This window comes from Hordeum vulgare, chromosome 7H, assembly GCF_904849725.1.
Source record: "Hordeum vulgare subsp. vulgare chromosome 7H, MorexV3_pseudomolecules_assembly, whole genome shotgun sequence".
In the NCBI taxonomy this organism is placed as follows: Eukaryota; Viridiplantae; Streptophyta; class Magnoliopsida; order Poales; family Poaceae; genus Hordeum; species Hordeum vulgare.
The window spans coordinates 120125897-120145165 of record NC_058524.1 but is presented as its reverse complement, the minus strand read 5'-3'; positions in this window follow the sequence as shown (position 1 = coordinate 120145165).

Below are 19269 nucleotides of genomic sequence, written 5' to 3'. Positions count from 1 at the left end.
TTGGCTTTCTAAACTTTTGTCCATTTTGGCAATCGATGCCAATGGGGGAGAAGTTTAGAGAGTTTAGTTTGGTTATGCTTAGAGGGTTTTTCTTTTATTGCATAAGCATTTACATCTAGTACGAATGCATGACTGCTTTGCATGTGTGTGCTTGGTTATGCTTATTTCCTTATATAAACTCTCTTTAAGAGGTTGTCAGCAATTACCAAAATGGGGGAGATTGTTAGAGCATATTTATCCATATGTGGTTTTGGTAACTGATGACAATTCCTATGGACTAATGGTTGCCTTAAGTTATATTTATAGGATTTGTCCATAGGCACTTCTTGAAGTCCATCTGTTGGTTTCAAGGAGTTTATATGAAGTCCAAGGTGGCATTCAAGGTATTATCCAAAGAATGGTCATAGAGACACAAGGTTGATCAAGATTGTCAGACAAAGAGTAAATCAAGATGATCAACACACAAAGCGTACAAGATGTACCGAGAGGGATCAAGTGATCCCATGGTATGGTAAGCATTGTCCATTACGTATTTGTGTACTAACCCATGGTCTTCGTGAGAGTTCTATGTGGGGTTAGGTGTGTTTACATGGGCTTGCGTCAAGAGGAATATCTCATACAACCCATGGAGAATGACGTCTAGCGGTGGTGGATGGTGGCAATGGACTTGTGAAGATATACTGGAGAGCGGCTCACCCATAGTGTGTATGGGGGAGCAATCAGCTAGTCTTCATCAAGCCAACGCAATCAAGAAAGGTGGTCCATCTTGAGGAAGCCAAGATAATCTTCATCTAGCTCAAGAGGATGAGGTGCAAGGTAAAGGTTTGCCCTTGATAGGTTTTCTGTTTTAGGATAGATTGACGTACTGTCAAGGGGGGCTCTCAAGTGAGTAGCTTGACCGTATCGTTCGTTGAGAGCTCAAACCATTTGCATCGTTGCATCATACTTCTTGGTTCTTGTTTGGTGTTTCTCTTTGTGAGTTTTGGAGGTTATGGTTGATACGTCCATTTTGCATCATGTTTTCATGTTGATATTTATCGCTTCTTGGGCTGTTATTTCACTTCACGGTACATATCTTATGCCTTTTCTCTCTTATTTTGCAAGGTTTACATGAAGAGGGAGAATACCGGCAACTGGAATTCTGGCCTGGAAGTGGAGCAAGTTTGAGATACCTATTCTGCACAACTCCAAACGCCGTAAAAATCAACGAGGATTTTTTTCCCGATTTATCAAAAATACTGGGCCAAAGAAGTGCCAGAGGGGGGCGTGCAGGTGGCCACAAGCCTGCACGGTGCGGCCACCCTCCAGGTCGCGCCATGAGGGCTTGTGGGCACCCTGCAGGCCCACTTGCCGCCCTCTTTTGCTATATGAAGGGTTTAGTCAAGGAAAAAATCAGGTAGGAGCTTTTTCGTGGTTTCGCCGCCGCCACGAGGCGGAACTTGAGCAGAACCAATCTAGAGCTCCGGCAGGACGATCCTGCCGGGGAAACTTCCCTCCCGGAGGGGGAAATCGTCGCCATCGTCATCACCAACACTCCTCTCATCGGAGGGGACTCGTCACCATCAACATCTTCATCAGCACCATCTCATCTCCAATCCCTAGTTCATCTCTTGTAACCAATCTCTGTCTCGCGACTCTGATAGGTACTTGTAAGGTTGCTAGTAGTGTTGATTACTCTTTGTAGTTGATGCTAGTTGGATTGTTTGGTGGAAGAGTTTATGTTCAGATCCTTGATGCTACTCATTACCTCTCTGGTCATGAATATGATTATGCTTGGTGAGTAGTTACTTTTCTTCCTGAGGACATGAGATAAGTCATGCTAATAGTAGTCATGTAAATTTGGTATTCGTTCGGTAATTTGATATGTTGTATCTTGTTTTTCCTCTATTGGTGTTATGTGAATGTCGACTACATAACACTTCACCATTATTTGGGCCTAGAGGAAGGCATTTGGAAGTAGTAAGTAGATGATGGGTTGCTAGAGGGACAGAAGCTTAAACCCTATTTTATGCGTTGCTTTGTAAGGGGCTGATTTGGATCCACTAGTTTAATGCTATGGTTAGACTTTGTCCTAATTCTTCTTTCGTAGTTGCGGATGCTTGCAAGAGGGTTAATCATAAGTGGGATGCTTGTCCAAGTAAGGGCAGTAACCAAGCGCTGGTCCACCCACATATCAAACTATCAAAGTAACGAACGCAAATCATATGAACATGATGAAAACTAGCATGACAGAAATTCCTGTGTGTCCTCGGGAGCGTTTTTCCTCCTGTAAGACTTTGTCCAGGCTTCTCCCTTGCTACAAAAGGGATTGGGCCACTTTTCTGCACCGTTGCTACTTTTGTTACTTGTTGCTTGCTACGAATCATCTCACCACACAATCACTTGTTACCGACAATTTTAGTGCCTGCAGATTTTACCTTGCTGAAAACCACTTGTCAGATCCTTCTGCTCCTCGTTGGGTTCGACACTCTTACTTATAGAAAGGACTACAATTGATACCCTATACTTGTGGGTCATCAAGACTCTTTTCTGGCGCCGTTGCCGGGGAGTGAAGCGCCTTTGGTAAGTGGAACTTCGTAAGGAAACATTCATATAGTGTGCTGAAATTTATTGTCACTTGTCACTATGGATACTAATCCTTTAAGGGGCTTGTTCGGGGTATCTTCACCTCGAACGGAAGCACAAAGAGTTGCTCCTCAACCTGCTGCACCTACTGAAAATATTTTCTTTGAATTTCCTTCGGGTATGCTTGAGAAACTGCTGGCTAATCCTTTTACAGGAGATGGAACATCACATCCAGACTTGCATCTAATCTATGTAGATGAGGTTTGTGGTTTATTTAAGCTTGCACGTGTGCCCGAGGATGAGGTCAAGAAGAAGGTTTCTCCTTTATCTTTGAAGGATAAGGCGTTGACATGGTATAGACTATATGATGATACTGGATCATGGGACTACAATCGGTTGAAATTGGAATTTCATCGAAAGTTTTATCCTATGCATTTAGTACATCGTGATCGGAATTATATTTACAATTTTTGGCCTCGTGACAGAGAAAGCATCGCTCAAGCTTGGGGGAAGCTTAAATCAATGCTATATTCATGCCCCAATCATGAGCTCTCGAGAGAAATCATCATTCAGAACTTCTATGCTCGGCTTTCTCATGATGATCGCACCATGCTTTACACTTCTTGTACCGGTTCTTTTATGAAGAGAGATATTGACTTCAAATGGAATTTATTGGAGATAATTAAACGCAACTCTGAAGATTGGGAGCTTGAAGAAGGTAAGGAGTCACGTATGAATTTCACTTTTGATTGCGTTAAATCCTTTGTTGAGACAAATACTTTTTGTGACTTTAGCGCTAAGTATGGACTTGACTGCGAGATAGTAGCTTCATTATGTGAATCCTTTGCTGCCCATATTGATCTCCCCAAAGAGAAGTGGTTTAAATATCATCCTCCTTTAGAAGTCAATGTAGTTAAACCCACTCCAGTTGAAGAGAACGTCATTGCCTATAATGATCTTGTGGTTCCCTGTGCTTACATTGAGAAACCACCTTTCCCTGTTAGTATAAAGGATCATTCTAAAGCTTCAACTGTGATACGTAGAGGCTATATTAGAACACCTACACCCCGTGAGCAAATTAGAGTTGAACCTAGCATTGCTATTATCAAAGATCTTCTGTCGGAAGTAGTTGAGGGACACAATATTCACTTCTGTGAAGATGCTGCTAGAATTGCTAAACCTCATGCTAGAGACAAACATAGGCATGTTGTTGGCATGCATGTGGTTTCTGTTAAGATAGGAGATCATTGTTATCATGGTTTATGTGACGTGGGTGCTAGTGTTAGTGCAATACCTCAATCCTTATACGATGAAATCAAAGATGAGATTGCACCTGTTGAGATAGAGCCTATTGATATCACTATTCAGCTTGTCAATAGAGATACTATCTACCCTGTGGGAATTGTTAGGGATGTTGAAGTCTTGTATGGTAAAACGAAGTACCCTGCTGATTTCCTCGTTCTTGCTACTGCACAAGATAGCTTTTGTCCCATCATATTTGGCAGACCCTTCCTCAATACTGTCAATGCTCATATTGACTGTGAGAAGCAAACTGTCACTGTTGGCTTTGAAGGTGTGTCACATGAGTTCAGTTTCTCCAAGTTTGGTAGACAACCTCATGAAAAGGAGTTGCCTAGTAAGGATGAAACTATTGCCTTAGTTTCTATTGTCGTGCCTCCTACTGATCCCTTAGAGCAATACTTGCTTGAGCATGAAAATGATATGCATATGGATGAAAGGGATGACATAGATAGAGTTGTCTTAGAACAATATCCTATCCTTAAGAATAATCTGCATGTTGAAATGCTTGGGGATCTACCCCCACCAAAGGGTGATCCTGTGTTCGAGCTTTAAGAGCTGCCTGATACTCTTAAGTATGCATATCTAGATGAAAAGGAGATATATCCTATCATTATTAGTGCTAGCCTCTCATAGCATGAAGAAAAGAAGTTACTAAAAACTCTAAGGAAGCACCGTGCTGCTATTGGATACACTCTTGATGATCTTAAGGGCATTAGTCCTACCCTATGCCAGCACAAGATCAAAACTGATCCTGACTTCAAACCAGTTGCTGATCATCAAAGGAGATTGAATCCTAAGATGAAAGAAGTAGTAAGAAAAGAAATCCTAAAGCATTTGGAAGCGGGTATTATCTATCATGTTGCTCATAGCGATTGGGTGAGTCTGGTGCATTGCGTTCCTAAGAAGGGAGGCATTACCGTTGTCCCTAATGATAAGGATGAATTGATCCCACAGAGGATTATTACTGGCTATAGGATGGTGATCGATTTCAGGAAACTGAATAAAGCCACTAGGAAAGATCATTACCCTTTGCCTTTTATCGACCAAATGCTAGAAAGGCTGTCCAAAAACACACACTTTTGCTTTCTAGACGGTTATTCTGGTTTCTCCCAAATACCAGTTGCACAATCTGATCAGGAGAAAACCACTTTCACATGTCCTTTCGGTACCTTTGCTTATAGACGTATGCCTTTTGGCTTATGTAATGCACCTACCACTTTCACCTGTCCCATGGATGACTTCTCCGTCTACGGGTCTTCCTTTGATGATTGCCTCAGCAACCTTGATCGAGTCTTGCAGAGATGTAAAGACACCAACCTTGTCTTGAATTGGGAGAAGTGCCACTTTATGGTTAATGAAGGCATCGTCTTAGGACATAAAATTTCTAAAAGAGGTATTGAAGTCGATAAGGCTAAGGTTGATGCAATCGAGAAAATGCCATACCCATAGATATGAAAGGTATAAGAAGTTTCCTTGGTCATGCTGGTTTCTATAGAAGGTTCATTAAAGACTTCTCTAAGATTTCTATGCCTCTTACCAATCTCTTACAAAAGGATATTCCTTTTGTTTTTGACGATGATTGTGAGGAAGCCTTCGAAATACTTAAGATGGCTTTGATAACTGCACCTATTGTTCAACCACCTGATTGGAACTTGCCTTTTGAGATCATGTGTGACGGTAGTGATTATGCTGTTGGTGCTGTCCTAGGGCAAAGAGTTGATAAGAAGTTGAATGTTATTCACTACGCTAGTAAAACTCTAGACAGTGCCCAGAGAAACTATGCTCCTACGGAGAAGGATTTTTTAGCACTCATGTTTGCATGTGAAAAGTTCAGGTCTTACATAGTTGATTCCAAAGTCACTATTCACACTAATCATGCTGCTATTAAGTACCCCATGGAGAAGAAGGACGCTAAACCTAGACTTATTAGATGGGTTCTCTTGCTACAAGAATTTGATTTGCACGTTGTCGACAGGAAGGGTGCTGATAACCCAGTAGCAGATAACTTGTCTAGGTTGGAGAACGTTCTTGATGACCCACAACCTATTGATGATAGTTTACCGGTTGAGCAATTGAATGTCATCAATGCTTCACGTAGTGCACCGTGGTATGCTGATTATGCAAACTATATTGTTGCCAAATACATACCACCTAGTTTCACGTACCAGCAAAAGAAGAAATTCTTCTTTGACTTGAGACACTACTTTTGGGATGATCCTCACCTTTATAAGGAAGGAGTAGATTGTGTTATTAGATGTTGTGTACCTGAACATGAACAGGGACAGATCCTACAGAAGTGTCACTCCGAGGCCTACGGAGGACACCATGCGGGAGATAGAACTGCACACAAGGTATTGCAATCAGGTTTCTATTGGCCCACTCTCTTCAAGGATGCCCGTAAGTTTGTCTTGTCTTGTGACGAATGTCAAAGAATAGGTAATATTAGCAAACGTCAGGAAATGCCTATGAACTATTCACTCTTCATTGAACCATTTGATGTCTGGGGCTTTGATTATATAGGACCTTTTCCAAAATCCAATGGGTATACTCACATCTTAGTTGCTATTGATTACGTCACTAAGTGGGTAGAAGCTATCCCCACTAGTAGTGCTGATCACAACACCTCTATCAAGATGTTGAAAGAAGTTATCTTCCCCCGATTTGGAGTCCCTAGATACTTCATGACCGACGGTGGTTCACACTTTATTCATGTTGCTTTCCGTAAAACGCTTGCTAAGTACGATGTCAACCATAGAACTGCGTCTCCTGACCACCCTCAGTCCAGTGGTCAAGTAGAGCTAAGCAACAGAGAGATTAAACTAATTCTGCAAAAGACTGTCAACAGGTCTAGAAAGAATTGGTCTAAGAAGCTCGATGATGCACTGTGGGCTTATAGAACTGCCTATAAGAATCCCATGGGCATGTCCCCGTACAAAATGGTGTATGGTAAAGCATGTCACTTACCTCTTGAGCTAGAGCATAAGGCTTATTGGGCAATCAAAGATCTCAACTTTGATTTCAAACTTGCCGATGAGAAGAGGTTATTTGACATTAGCTCGCTTGATGAATGGAGAACTCAGGCATATGAGAATGCCAAGTTGTTCAAAGAGAAGGTTAAGAGGTGGCATGATAAGAGGATACAAAAGCGTGAGTTCATTGTAGGTCATTATGTCTTGCTATATAACTCTCGTTTAAGATTCTTTAGAGGCAAGCTTCTCTCTAAATGGGAAGGTCCCTATGTTGTTGAAGAAGTATATCGTTCCGGTGCTATCAAGATCGACAACACGGAAGGTAATTGTCCGAGAGTGGTAAATGGGGAGAGAATCAAGCATTATATCTTACGTACTCCAATAAATGTTGAAAGCCATATCATCAATATCATAACTCCGGAAGAATACCTAAGGGATATTTATCAGCCTGTTTCAGACTCCGAAAACAAAGAGGTATGTTATTCGGTAAGAAAACAAAGTCCAACACTTTTCTAGTAGGAAATTTTTGTAGCGACCCGACTCAAGACGAGTCAAGCCTCTGGTGTTTCCATACCATCCCAAGATCATGCTGGTACACACTCAGTACATAATGTGTATATTCAAGAGTTCAATCACACAGCTTTATTAATCGAAACCTCATAAAGAGTACTTTATTACAATAAAGGATTACAATAAAGTGGCTGAAGGCCATCTCATGAGATATCTAACGAAGACTAGCGGAAGCATCAGGTAGACGAGTCCATCCGACTCCAGGGCATGTCGCTGAGCGTAGATCGTAGCCTCACTCCTGGTCGGAAAAGTACTCTGCAACATGATACGTTGCAGCCGTGTAGGTCAGCATATGGAATATGCCGGCAAGTCATCAAAGAGAGGAGTAAAATAATAATCAACTATCTCTACATGCATATTTGGCCGGTGGGGCTAAGTTTTGCATAAAGCCAATTTTATCCTACATCAAGAGGGGTTGGAAGCAAAATATTACTACATTGTTTGTTGTTAACGAGATGGTTCCGCCAACCAATTCTCGTACCCGAATAGTTGTTAACACCCACATCATTATTAAGTTGTGTCGATAGTTCAGGGGAAATTCAATGCCTTCGGCTCAAGTTGTCCATGACCGTGGACACGGCTAATCAATTAGGTTGGGCACTCTGCAAAGTTTTGCACACGTTCCCCACAAGATTTGATCGCCTCCGGGTTTGTCCTCGCACTTCAGGGTGTTTGAAGACCGGATGATCAAAACATGGTCTTTCAACGGGTCCCTCTGAATCCCTGTCGGTGCCCATCCATTCCTACCGTTCTTCAACATCTGCTAGCACCGCCTGTCCAGAGTTGCCGCGTTGTCCAACCAAGCCAGAGCCCATAATGACTTGTGGCTGTGCAGGTAAGCCTTGACTCTTGAAGTCTCCGTCCGTCTCTTCGAGCCTGGGTGAAGCTTTCCGCAGGATGTCATGGCCTCTCCAGCATCCCGGGTCATCCACTGGTTTCTCCAGGGAGCCGATCAACCGTCCTTCACCTAGAGTTGCATTGCGTCCGAGGTCTTGAAAATCTTGTCTTAACCGGTCTTGATTATTTAATCAACCTCGCATCACTCGTGTTATGCACTCAACCGAAAACCCGTCTACTCAAGCATAGCGAATATAAAATTGTCGTCCCGAGGCTAAGTATCGGGGTTGTTGTGTGCCTACCACATGATACTACAACTTATACTAAAATTTCCAAGTACCTAGGCAGCATGCAATTGGGCAAAGAAAGGTGAACTACCATGCATCGAAAACATAGGAAAATAACATGATCAAAATGACTTGCCTTGATGATAGTTGTCTTGATCGAGCGCTTCTAAGTAACACGCTTCGCACTCCGGATGATCTACCGATACAAACACAAAACATACCATAAGCACTACAATCAAGCAACAAGTAAAAATAACATCACAAGTAAGGATTTGCTAAGCCCTAAGTAAAAGAATTCAACACGCGTCACTAAGGCAGAAACTTGTTTCTGTCAAAAACACCAGTAAAAATACTTTAAAAACTTTTAAACTTCTACCACGGTAGGGTATAATCACTAGGAAGCAGTAGCAAAAAGAATCAACTCAAAATCATTTTTTGAACTCCTGGAATAAGCAAAACAAGGTTTAAACTAAATCTGATCTAACTTATATTTAAAAATTTCAACCATAGACAAAACATATGTTTTTAAAAACTACAGAAAATTTGGGATCTACTGGAACAAGAATCAACATAATTGGACTTCGGGATCAAAAGTTATGGCCAAAACAAAACAGAAACTTTGCTGTTTTTGCAACTAGACAGAAAAAAAGAAACCGATTTGCTAACAGACAGGGGTATACGTGGCGCGCTGTGATTGGCTAAGGGGGTGTTTGCTGCGAGGCTTAAAAGAAAACGGCCGAAATCTAACTAAAGGCTCCGGCTAACAGTTAAGTGAAATAAAAACCGACGGTTTTCTGATCTAAACCGAAAGGTTACCCTACTTCTAATCTACACCATTGAATACGATCCAACGGATGAGAATAGGGGGGGAACTTACAGGACGTGGTGGTGCTCCAGTGGTGGTTGTCTCCGGCGAGGCGAGGCGAGCCGGCGATGGGGAGGAGCTCCGGTGGTGGTGATGGGACGGGGTGGCGGCGGCGGCTTCCCTCCGGCGAGTGGGGGCGTTGGGCGGAGTCGGGGGTGGCTCGGGGTGGCTGCCCTCGGGTGGCCGAAGTGGTGTAGCTTCGGGCTCCGGTGGTGGCTGCGGCAGGGGCTCGGGGGGCGACGGCTCGGCGAGGTGGTGGGAGGAACGGGGTGCGGGCAGGAAGGCTTTTATAGCCGGGAGGGGGCTTGGGGAAGGAAGGGGAGAGGGGGTCCGAGAGGATCCCGGCGGTGGGGATACGGGCTGGGGTCGGGGTGCTTTGTTAGGAAAGAGAGGAGGGAGACGAGGTGGAAGGTGACCGGTGGTGGGGAGAGGTCGGCCAGGGGGGAGCCCAGTGGCAGTGGGAGGGAGGGGCTGCGGAGGGGTCGGGCGGCCGGTATTAAGGGGATTCGGATCCCAGGCCTAGGGGATTCGGCCCATAGCCTATTAAGCGCCCAGGCGGCGGCTTCCTAAAAAAAATACTTTCCTAATTTATATCTTTTCCGAGACAGAAAAAGAAAAGTGAATAAAAAGGAAGTAAATCAAATATTTAATATGGAGTATTATATACCAAAAAAATCAGAAAAATATCCTCTACCCGAATAACATTTTTCCAAAGCAAAAATAAAAACTAAAAAAATGTTTTTTCAGAAATTCCCCAAAATGCTTTATTTTCTTTTTGCAAATATTTTCGCAAATAAACTTTGGATTTCTTGGCTCCAATATTTCAGAAATGCCCGCACTTTGGAGGGACATTTTCCTCCGCTCTCTCTCTTGCGTGCAAGAGAGTATTTTCCCGGCATTTCTCGTGTGAGGAAAAAAAATAGAAATGCAAAAACAAAAGTCGAAGGAATTAAAATGCCAAATTTATTTCAATCAATATGCATAGATGCTTACCTACAATGTAAAACATTCCCAATTAGGAAAATTGGGATGTTACAATTTTATCCATTTTGGAATATTTGAAAAAATACCAAAATTGGAAGTAGTCCAGAAAGTGCGTGAGGAGGCGACAAGCCTCCACGGCATGGGCCCACCCCCTTGCCGCGCCGTGAGGGCTTGTGGTCACCTCGTGCACCTCCCGGACTCCGTTTTCGTGTGGGGTACTCCTTCTGGTCTGGAAAAAATCATTATATATACTCCCGTTTGGTCTGACCCTTGCATCACGCAGATTTCCTCTGTTTTTTGTTTCGAGCATGTTTTCTGCTACAGATTTAGAGCTAGATGTCGTCCGAGGAATCTGTGAGGGAGAACAATCTCCGTCAAGTCTATGGAGAAGTACATGTTGATCTGAAAAGGATGGAGGTCATGGAGGCTAAGGAAAGGTTACCTAAAGAAACCAAGGGCAAAGCTGAGGAGAAGAATCAGGCATGGGACGAGGTGCAATCTGTTCTCAACAAGGAAGAAGTTGAAGAAGTGGATTTCCTCCAACCCTACCTCCACCTACTGTCTCCATCCTTGATTGAACTCTTGAGGTTTTGTGAAACAACTCGTGCTCGCAATACTTATCTCACTCGTGAAGTTGTTTTGCTGGAAAAACATATCGGAGATCTCCAAGGTATAAATCAAAAATTAATGGCCCTCTTGGAGTCAAAGATTGCAACTCCTCCAGCTTCACCACCAAAGGAAGACAACTGAGCATTGGTATGGGCAATCCCCTTGGCTTGTGCCAAGCTTGGGGGAGTTGCCCCGGTATCATATCACCATCACATCTTTTGCCTTTACCTTTGTTTTAGTTTTCCTTTTCAGTTTTCTCTTTCTCTGCTTCCTTGTACCTTTACTTTTTGCCCTTGTAAGAGTCATGGTGATCTTAACCAATTCCTTGTCTCGCCTTTATCTTGGCTAACGTCATATGCTTGGGAAAGATCTATATTCATATGTCAACTTGGAGGTAAGTATTCATGAATTATAATTGTTGACATTGCCCTTGAGGTAAGCAGTTGGGAGGCAAAACTGAAAGCCCCTATCTTTCTCTGTGTCCAGCTGAAACTTTGATCTCATGAGTACCACGTGAGTTGTAGAAATTGTAGAGAATGAAAGAATGATTGAGTATGTGGATTTGGTTTACAAGCTCTCATTTGACTCTTTCTGATGTTGTGATAAATTGCAATTGCTTCAATGACTAAAGGCTATCGGTTGTTAATTCTCGGTAAGGTTCTTGATCCATGCTTTACTTTGTGACGGAATTGTCACTTTAGCATGAGAGATTATATGTTGGTATTGCTGTTCTGAATATGATCATGATGCCTGCATGTTCGTATCTTGTTTTGTCGACACCTCTCTCCATAAACATGTGGGCATGTTTATTGATCTAGGCTTTTCCTTGAGGACAAGTGAGGTCTAAGCTTGGGGGAGTTGATACGTCCATTTCGCATCATGCTTTCATGTTGATATTTATCGCTTTTTGGGCTGTTATTACACTTCACGGTACAATACTTATGCCTTTTATCTCTTATTTTGCAAGGTTTACATGAAGAGGGAGAATGCTGGCAACTGGAATTCTGGCCTGAAAATGGAGCAAGTTTGATATACCTATTCTGCACAACTCCAAAAGCCGGTAAAATCAACGAGGATTTTTTTGGGATTTATAAGAAATGCTGGGCCGAAGAAGTGCCACAGGGGCGCCAGCAGGAAGCCACAAGCCTGCTAGGCGCGGCCTCCCCCCTGGCTGCACCTAGGGGGCTTGTGAGCTCCCTTCTGGCACATTGGCCCCCCTCTTTTGCTACAAGAAGGGTTTCGTCCTGGAAAAAATCAAGAGGAGGCTTTTCGGAGGATTCGCCGCCGCCACGAGGCGGAACTTGAGATCTAGAGCTCCGACAGGACGATCCTGCCGGGGAAACTTCCCTCCCGGAGGGGGAAATCGTCGCCATCGTCATCACCAACACTCCTCTCATCGGAGGGGACTCGTCACCATCAACATCTTCATCGGCAACATCTCATCTCCAAACCCTAGTTCATCTCTTGTAACCAATCTCCGCCTCGCGACTCCGATTGGTACTTGTAAGGTTGCTAGTAGTGTTAATTACTCTTTGTAGTTCATGCTAGTTGGATTACTTGGTGGAGGAGTTAATGTTCAGATCTTTGATGCTACTCATTACCTATCTTGTCATGATTATGATTATGCTTTGTGAGTAGTTACTTTTGTTCCTGAGGACATGGGATAAGTCTTGCTATAAGTAGTCATGTGAATTTGGTATTCGTTCGATATTTTGATGTGTTGTATGTTGTTTTTCCTCTAGTGGTGTTATGTGAACATCGACTACATAACACTTCACCATTATTTGGGCCTAGAGGAAGGAATTGGGAAGTAGTAAGTAGATGATAGGTTGCTAGAGTGACAGAAGCTTAAACCCTAGTTTATGCGTTGCTTCGTAAGGGGCTGATTTGGATCCACAAGTTTAATGCTATGGTTAGACTTTGTCTTAATTCTTCTTTTGTAGTTTCGGATGCTTGCGAGAGGGGTTAATCATAAGTGGGATGCATGTCCAAGTAAGGGCAGTACCCAAGCGCCGGTCCACCCACATATCAAACTATTAAAGTAACGAACGCGAATCATATGAACATGATGAAAACTAGCTTGACAGAAATTCCCATGTGTCCTCGGGATCGTTTTACCTCCTCTAAGACTTTGTCCAGGCTTGTCCCTTGATACAGAAGGGATTGGGCCACTTTGCTGCACCGCTGTTACTTTTGTTACTTGCTACGAATCATCTTGTCACACAACTACTTGTTACCGATAATTTCAGTGCTTGCAGATATCACCTTGCTGAAAACCACTTGTCAGATCCTTCTGATCCTCGTTGGGTTCGACACTCTTACTTATCGAAAGGACTAGATAGATCCCCTATACTTGTGGGTCATCAGAGGCCACCAGGGGAGGCCACAAGCCCCCTAGGCTTGTGGGCCCCATGTGGCTCTTCTGCCCTACCTCTTCCGCCTATAAATTCCCGAAAAATCCAAAACTACGTGAGAGATCCACGAAAATACTTTTTCGGCGCCGCAAGCTTCTGTCTCCGCAAGATCCCATCTGGGGCATGTTCTGGTGCCCTGCCGGAGGGGGGATTCGGATACGGAGGGCTTCTTCATCAACACCATGGCCTCTCCGATGATGCGTGAGTAGTTCACCATAGACCTTCGGGTCCATAGCTAGTAGCTAGATGGCTTCTTTTCTCTCAAGCTTGGGGATGCCCAAGGCATCCCAAGCCAAATTTAGGGACACCAAAAAGGCTAAGCTTGGGGATTCCCCGGGAAGGCATCCCCTCTTTCGTCTTCAATCCATCGGTAACATTACTTGAAGCTATATTTTTATTAACCACATGATATGTGTTTTGCTTGGAGCGTCTTGTATCATAGGAGTCTTTTCTTTTTGCTGTGTCACAATCATCCTTGTTGCACACCTTTTGAGAGAGACATGCACTTATCGTGAATTTGCTAGAATACTCTTTGAGCTTCACTTATATCTTTTGAGCTAGACAATTTTGCTCTATGAGCTTCACTTAGATCTTTTAGAGCACGGCGGTGCGTAACTTGGTAGGTGGCTTGTGCTATGAAAGTAGTCCCAAAGGTGATAGGTACCCAAAGAGGATACAATAAAACTTCCATCTTCATGTCCATTGAGTAGAAAGAGAAGTTTGATTCCTCTCAATTAGTTTTGAGATTTGAATTCGGTAATATTAAGAGTTATGTTAGTACGGTGTTGTGAATCTAGAAATACTTGTGTTGAAGTTAGTGATTCCCGTAACATGCACGTATGGTGAACCGCTATGTTAGGAAGTCGGAGCATAATTGATCTATTGATTGTCATCCTTTGTGTTGCGGTCGGGATCGCGCGATGGTTAACACCTACCAACCCTTCCCCTAGGAGTATACGTTTAGCACTTTGTTTCGATTACTAATAAAAACTTTCGCAATAAGTATGTGAGTTCTTCATGACTAATGTGAGTCCATGGTATAGATGCACTTTCACCTTCCACCATTGCTAGCCTCTCTAGTGCCGTGCAACTTTCGCCGGTGCGCAAACCCACCATATGTCTTCCTCAAAACAGCCACCATACCTACCTACTATGGCACTTTCATAGCCATTCCGAGATATATTGCATTGCAACTCCCACCGTTCCGTCTCATGACTTGTGTTGTCACTCTCATATTGCCATTGCATGATCGTAAGATAGCTAGCGAGATGTTTCAACGTCGTACGCCAAGCTAGATCGTTGCACATCCCGGTACACTATCGGAGGCATTTCCTATAGAGTCATCATCGTTCTAAGCTTTGAGCTGTGAGTAAATAAAAGTGTGATGATCATCTTTATTAGAGCATTGTCCCATGTGAGGAAATAAAAAAAGGCCAAAGCTTCCCACAATAAAAAAGAGAAAAAAAAGAGGCCAAAGAGCCCAAACAAAAAAGAGAGAGAAAAAGAGAGAAGGGACAATGCTACTATCTCTTTCCACACTTGTGCTTCATAATAGCATCATGTTCTTCATGATTGAGAGCCTCTCGTTTTGTCACCACCATATGCTAGTGGGTATCTTTATTATATAACTTGGCTTGTATATTCCAATGATGGGCTTCCTCAAAATTGCCCTAGGTCTTCATGAGCAAGCAAGTTGGATGCACACACACTAGTTCTCCTTTTGAGCTTTCACATACTTATAGCTCTAGTGCAACCGTTGTATGGCAATCCCTACTCTTTCACATTGATATCTATTAATGGGCATATCCATAGTCCTTTGATACGTCAAGTCAATGTGACCATCTCCTCCTTTTTGTCTCACAACCTCCACCACACTCTATTCCACCATAGTGTTATATCCATGGCTCACACTCATGTATTGCGTGAGAGTTGAAAAAGGTTTGAGAAAGTAAGAGTGTGAAAACAATTACTTGGCCAATACCGGGGTTGTGCATGATTTAAATTAGTTGTGTGGGGATGATGGAGCATATCTAGACTATATGATTTTGTACGGATAACTTTCTTTGGCCTTGTTCTTTTGAAAGTTCATGATTACCTTGCTAGTTTGCTTGAAGTATTATTGTTTTCATGTCAATAGAAAACTATTGTTTTGAATCTTACGGATCTGAACATTCATGTCACATGAAAGAAGTTACAAAGGACAACTATGCTAGGTAGCATTCCACATCAAAAATTCAGTCTTTATCACTTCCCTACTCGAGGACGAGCAGGAGTTAAGCTTGGGGATGCTTGATACGTCTCCAACGTATCTATTATTTTTGTTGGTTTCATGATATTATCTTGTCAAACTTTGGATGTTTTGTATACCTTTTATATCTTTTTTGGGACTAACTTATTAACTCAGTGCCAAGTGCCAGTTCCTGTTTTTCCGTGTTTTTTGACCCTTTTCAGAGGAGCATTTTAAACGGTGTCCAAACGGAATAAAACTTCCGAAAAGATTTTTTACGAAACAGAAGATACGCACGGTATGTGAGAACCAAGGCAGAGGCCACCAGGGGAGGCCACAAGCCCCCTAGGCGCGGCCAGGGGGGCCCGTGCCTAGCAGGCTTGTGGGCCCCCTGTGGCTCGTATGCCCTACCTCTTCCGCCTATAAATTCCCGAAAAATCCAAAACTACGTGAGAGATCCACGAAAATACTTTTCCGTCGCCACAATCTTCTGTCTCCGCAAGATCCCATCTGGGGCATGTTCTGGTGCCCTGCCGGAGGGGGGAATTCGGATACGGAGGGCTTATTCATCAACACCATGGCCTCTCCGATGATGCGTGGGTAGTTCACCATAGACCTTCAGGTCCATAGCTAGTAGCTAGATGGCTTCTTCTCTCTCTTGGATCTTTAATACAAAGTTCTCCATGATCTTCATGGAGATCTATCCGATGTAATCTTATTTTGCGGTGTGTTTGTAGAGATCCGATGAATTGTGGATTTATGATCAGATTATCTATGAATCTTATTTGAGTTTCTTCTGATCTCTTATATGCATGATTTCATATCCTTGTAATTCTCTTCGAGGTTTACATGAAGAGGGAGAATGCCGGCAGCTAGAATTCTGGCCTGAAAAAGGAGCAAGTTTGAGATACCTATTCTGCGCAACTCCAAAAGCCGTGAAAATCAACGAGGATTTTTTTGGGATTTATAAGAAATACTGGGCCGAAGAAGTGCCACAGGGGCGCCAGCAGGAAGCCACAAGCCTGCTAGGCGCGGCCTCCCCCCTGGCTGCGTCTAGGGGGCTTGTGAGCTCCCTACTGGCCCACTGGCCCCCCTCTTTTGCTACAAGAATGGTTTCGTCCTGGAAAAAATCAAGAGGAGGCTTTTCGGAGGATTCGCCGCCGCCACGAGGCGGAACTTGAGCAGAACCAATCTAGAGCTCCGGCAAGACGATCCTGCCGGGGAAACTTTCCTCCCGGAGGGGGAAATCGTCGCCATCGTCATGACCAACACTCCTCTCATTGGAGGGGACTCATCACCATCAACATCTTCATCGGCAACATCTCATCTCCAAACCTAGTTCATCTCTTGTAACCAATCTCCGTCTCGCGACTCCGATTGGTACTTGTAAGGTTGCTAGTAGTGTTAATTACTCTTTGTAGTTGATGCTAGTTGGATTACTTGGTGGAGGAGTTAATGTTCAGATCTTTGATGCTACTCATTACCTATCTTGTCATGATTATGATTATGCTTTGTGAGTAGTTACTTTTGTTCCTGAGGACATGGGATAAGTCTTGCTATAAGTAGTCATGTGAATTTGGTATTCGTTGGATATTTTGATGTGTTGTATGTTGTTTTTCCTCTAGTGGTGTTATTTGAACGTCGACTACATAACACTTCACCATTATTTGGGCCTAGAGGAAGGCATTGGGAAGTAGTAAGTAGATGATGGGTTGCTAGAGTGACAGAAGCTTAAACCCTAGTTTATGCTATGCTTCGTAAGGGGCTAATTTCGATCCACAAGTTTAATGCTATGGTTAGACTTTGTCTTAATTCTTCTTTCATAGTTGCGGATGCTTACGAGAGGGGTTAATCATAAGTGGGATGCTTGTCCAAGTAAGGGCAGTACCCAAGCGCCGGTCGACCCACATATCACACTATCAAAGTAACGAACGTGAATCATATGAACATGATGAAAACTAGCTTGACAGAAATTCCCATGTGTCCTCGGGAGCGTTTTACCTCCTATAAGACATTATCCAGGCTTGTCCCTTGCTACAGAAGGGATTGGGCCACTTTGCTGCACCGTTGTTACTTTTGTTACTTGCTACTTGCTACGAATCATCTTGTCACACAACTACTTGTTACCGATAATTTCAGTGCTTGCAGATATCACGTTGCTGAAAACCACTTGTCAGGTCCTTCTGCTCCTCGTTGGGTTCGACACTCTTACTAATCGAAAGGACTACAATAGATCCCCTATACTTGTGGGTCATCAGAGGCCACCAGGGGAGGCCACAAACCCCCTAGGCTTGTGGGCCCCCTGTGGCTCGTCTGCCCTACCTCTTCCGCCTATAAATTCGCGAAAAATCCAAAACTACATGAGAGATCCACGAAAATACTTTTCCGGCGCCGCAAGCTTCTGTCTCCGCAAGATCCCATCTGGGGCATGTTCTGGTGCCCTGCCGGAGGGGGGATTCGGATACGGAGGGCTTCTTCATCAACACCATGGCCTCTCCGATGATGCGTGAGTAGTTCACCATAGACCTTCGGGTCCATAGCTAGATGGCTTCTTTTCTCTCTTGGATCTTCAATACAAAGTTCTCCATGATCTTCATGGAGATATATCCAATGTAATCTTCTTTTGCGGTGTGTTTGTCGAGATCCGATGAATTGTGGATTGATGATCAGATTATCTATGAATCTTATTTGAGTTTCTTCTGATCTCTTATATGGATGATTTCATATCCTTGTAATTCTCTTCGAGTTGCGGGTTTTGTTTGGCCAACTTGATCTATGATTCTTGCAATGGGAGAAGTGCTTGGTTGTGGGTTCATACCGTGCGGTGACCTCACCCAGTGACAGAAGGGGTCGTGAGACACGCATCATGTTGTTGCCATCAAGGGTAAAAAGATGCGGTTTACATCATTGGTTTGAGTTTATCCCTCTACATCATGTCATCTTGCTTTAGGCGTTACTCTATTCGTCATGAACGCAATACACTAGATGCATGCTGGATAGCGGTCGATGTGTGGAGTAATAGTAGTAGATGCAGAAAGTATCGGTCTACTTGTCACGGACGTGATGCCTATATGTATGATCATTGCCTTAGATATCGTCATGACTTTGCGCGGTTCTATCAATTGCTCGACAGTAATTTGTTCACCCACCATAATATTTGCTATTTTGAGAGAAGCCTCTAGTGAACACTATGGCCCCCGAGTCTACTTCACACCATATTTTCAGCCTTCCACTTTTACTTCGTTGCACTTTCCGCCTTCAGATCTCACTTTGCAATCCATCTTGAAGGGATTTACAACCCCTTTATAGCATTGGGTGCAAGCTTGTTTGTGTTTGCGCAGGTACTCTGGACACTTGGCTTGATTCTCCTACTGCATTGATACCTTGGTTCTCAAAACTTAGGGAAATACTTACTGCTACTGTGCTGCATCACCCTTTCCTCTTCAAGGGAAAACCCAACACAAGCTCAAGAGGCAGCAACTATGCATCCGAGGAGGACGCGGTCCCGCAAAGGCTTTTCTAGGCACAATTTCAAGCCTCTGAGCAACCCCTGCTTGTCTCTGATCAGTTGAAACAACTGATGGAGCTGCACATGATGACAGAACTGGCCATGAAAGACCTGTGCATCAGGCTTTGACCG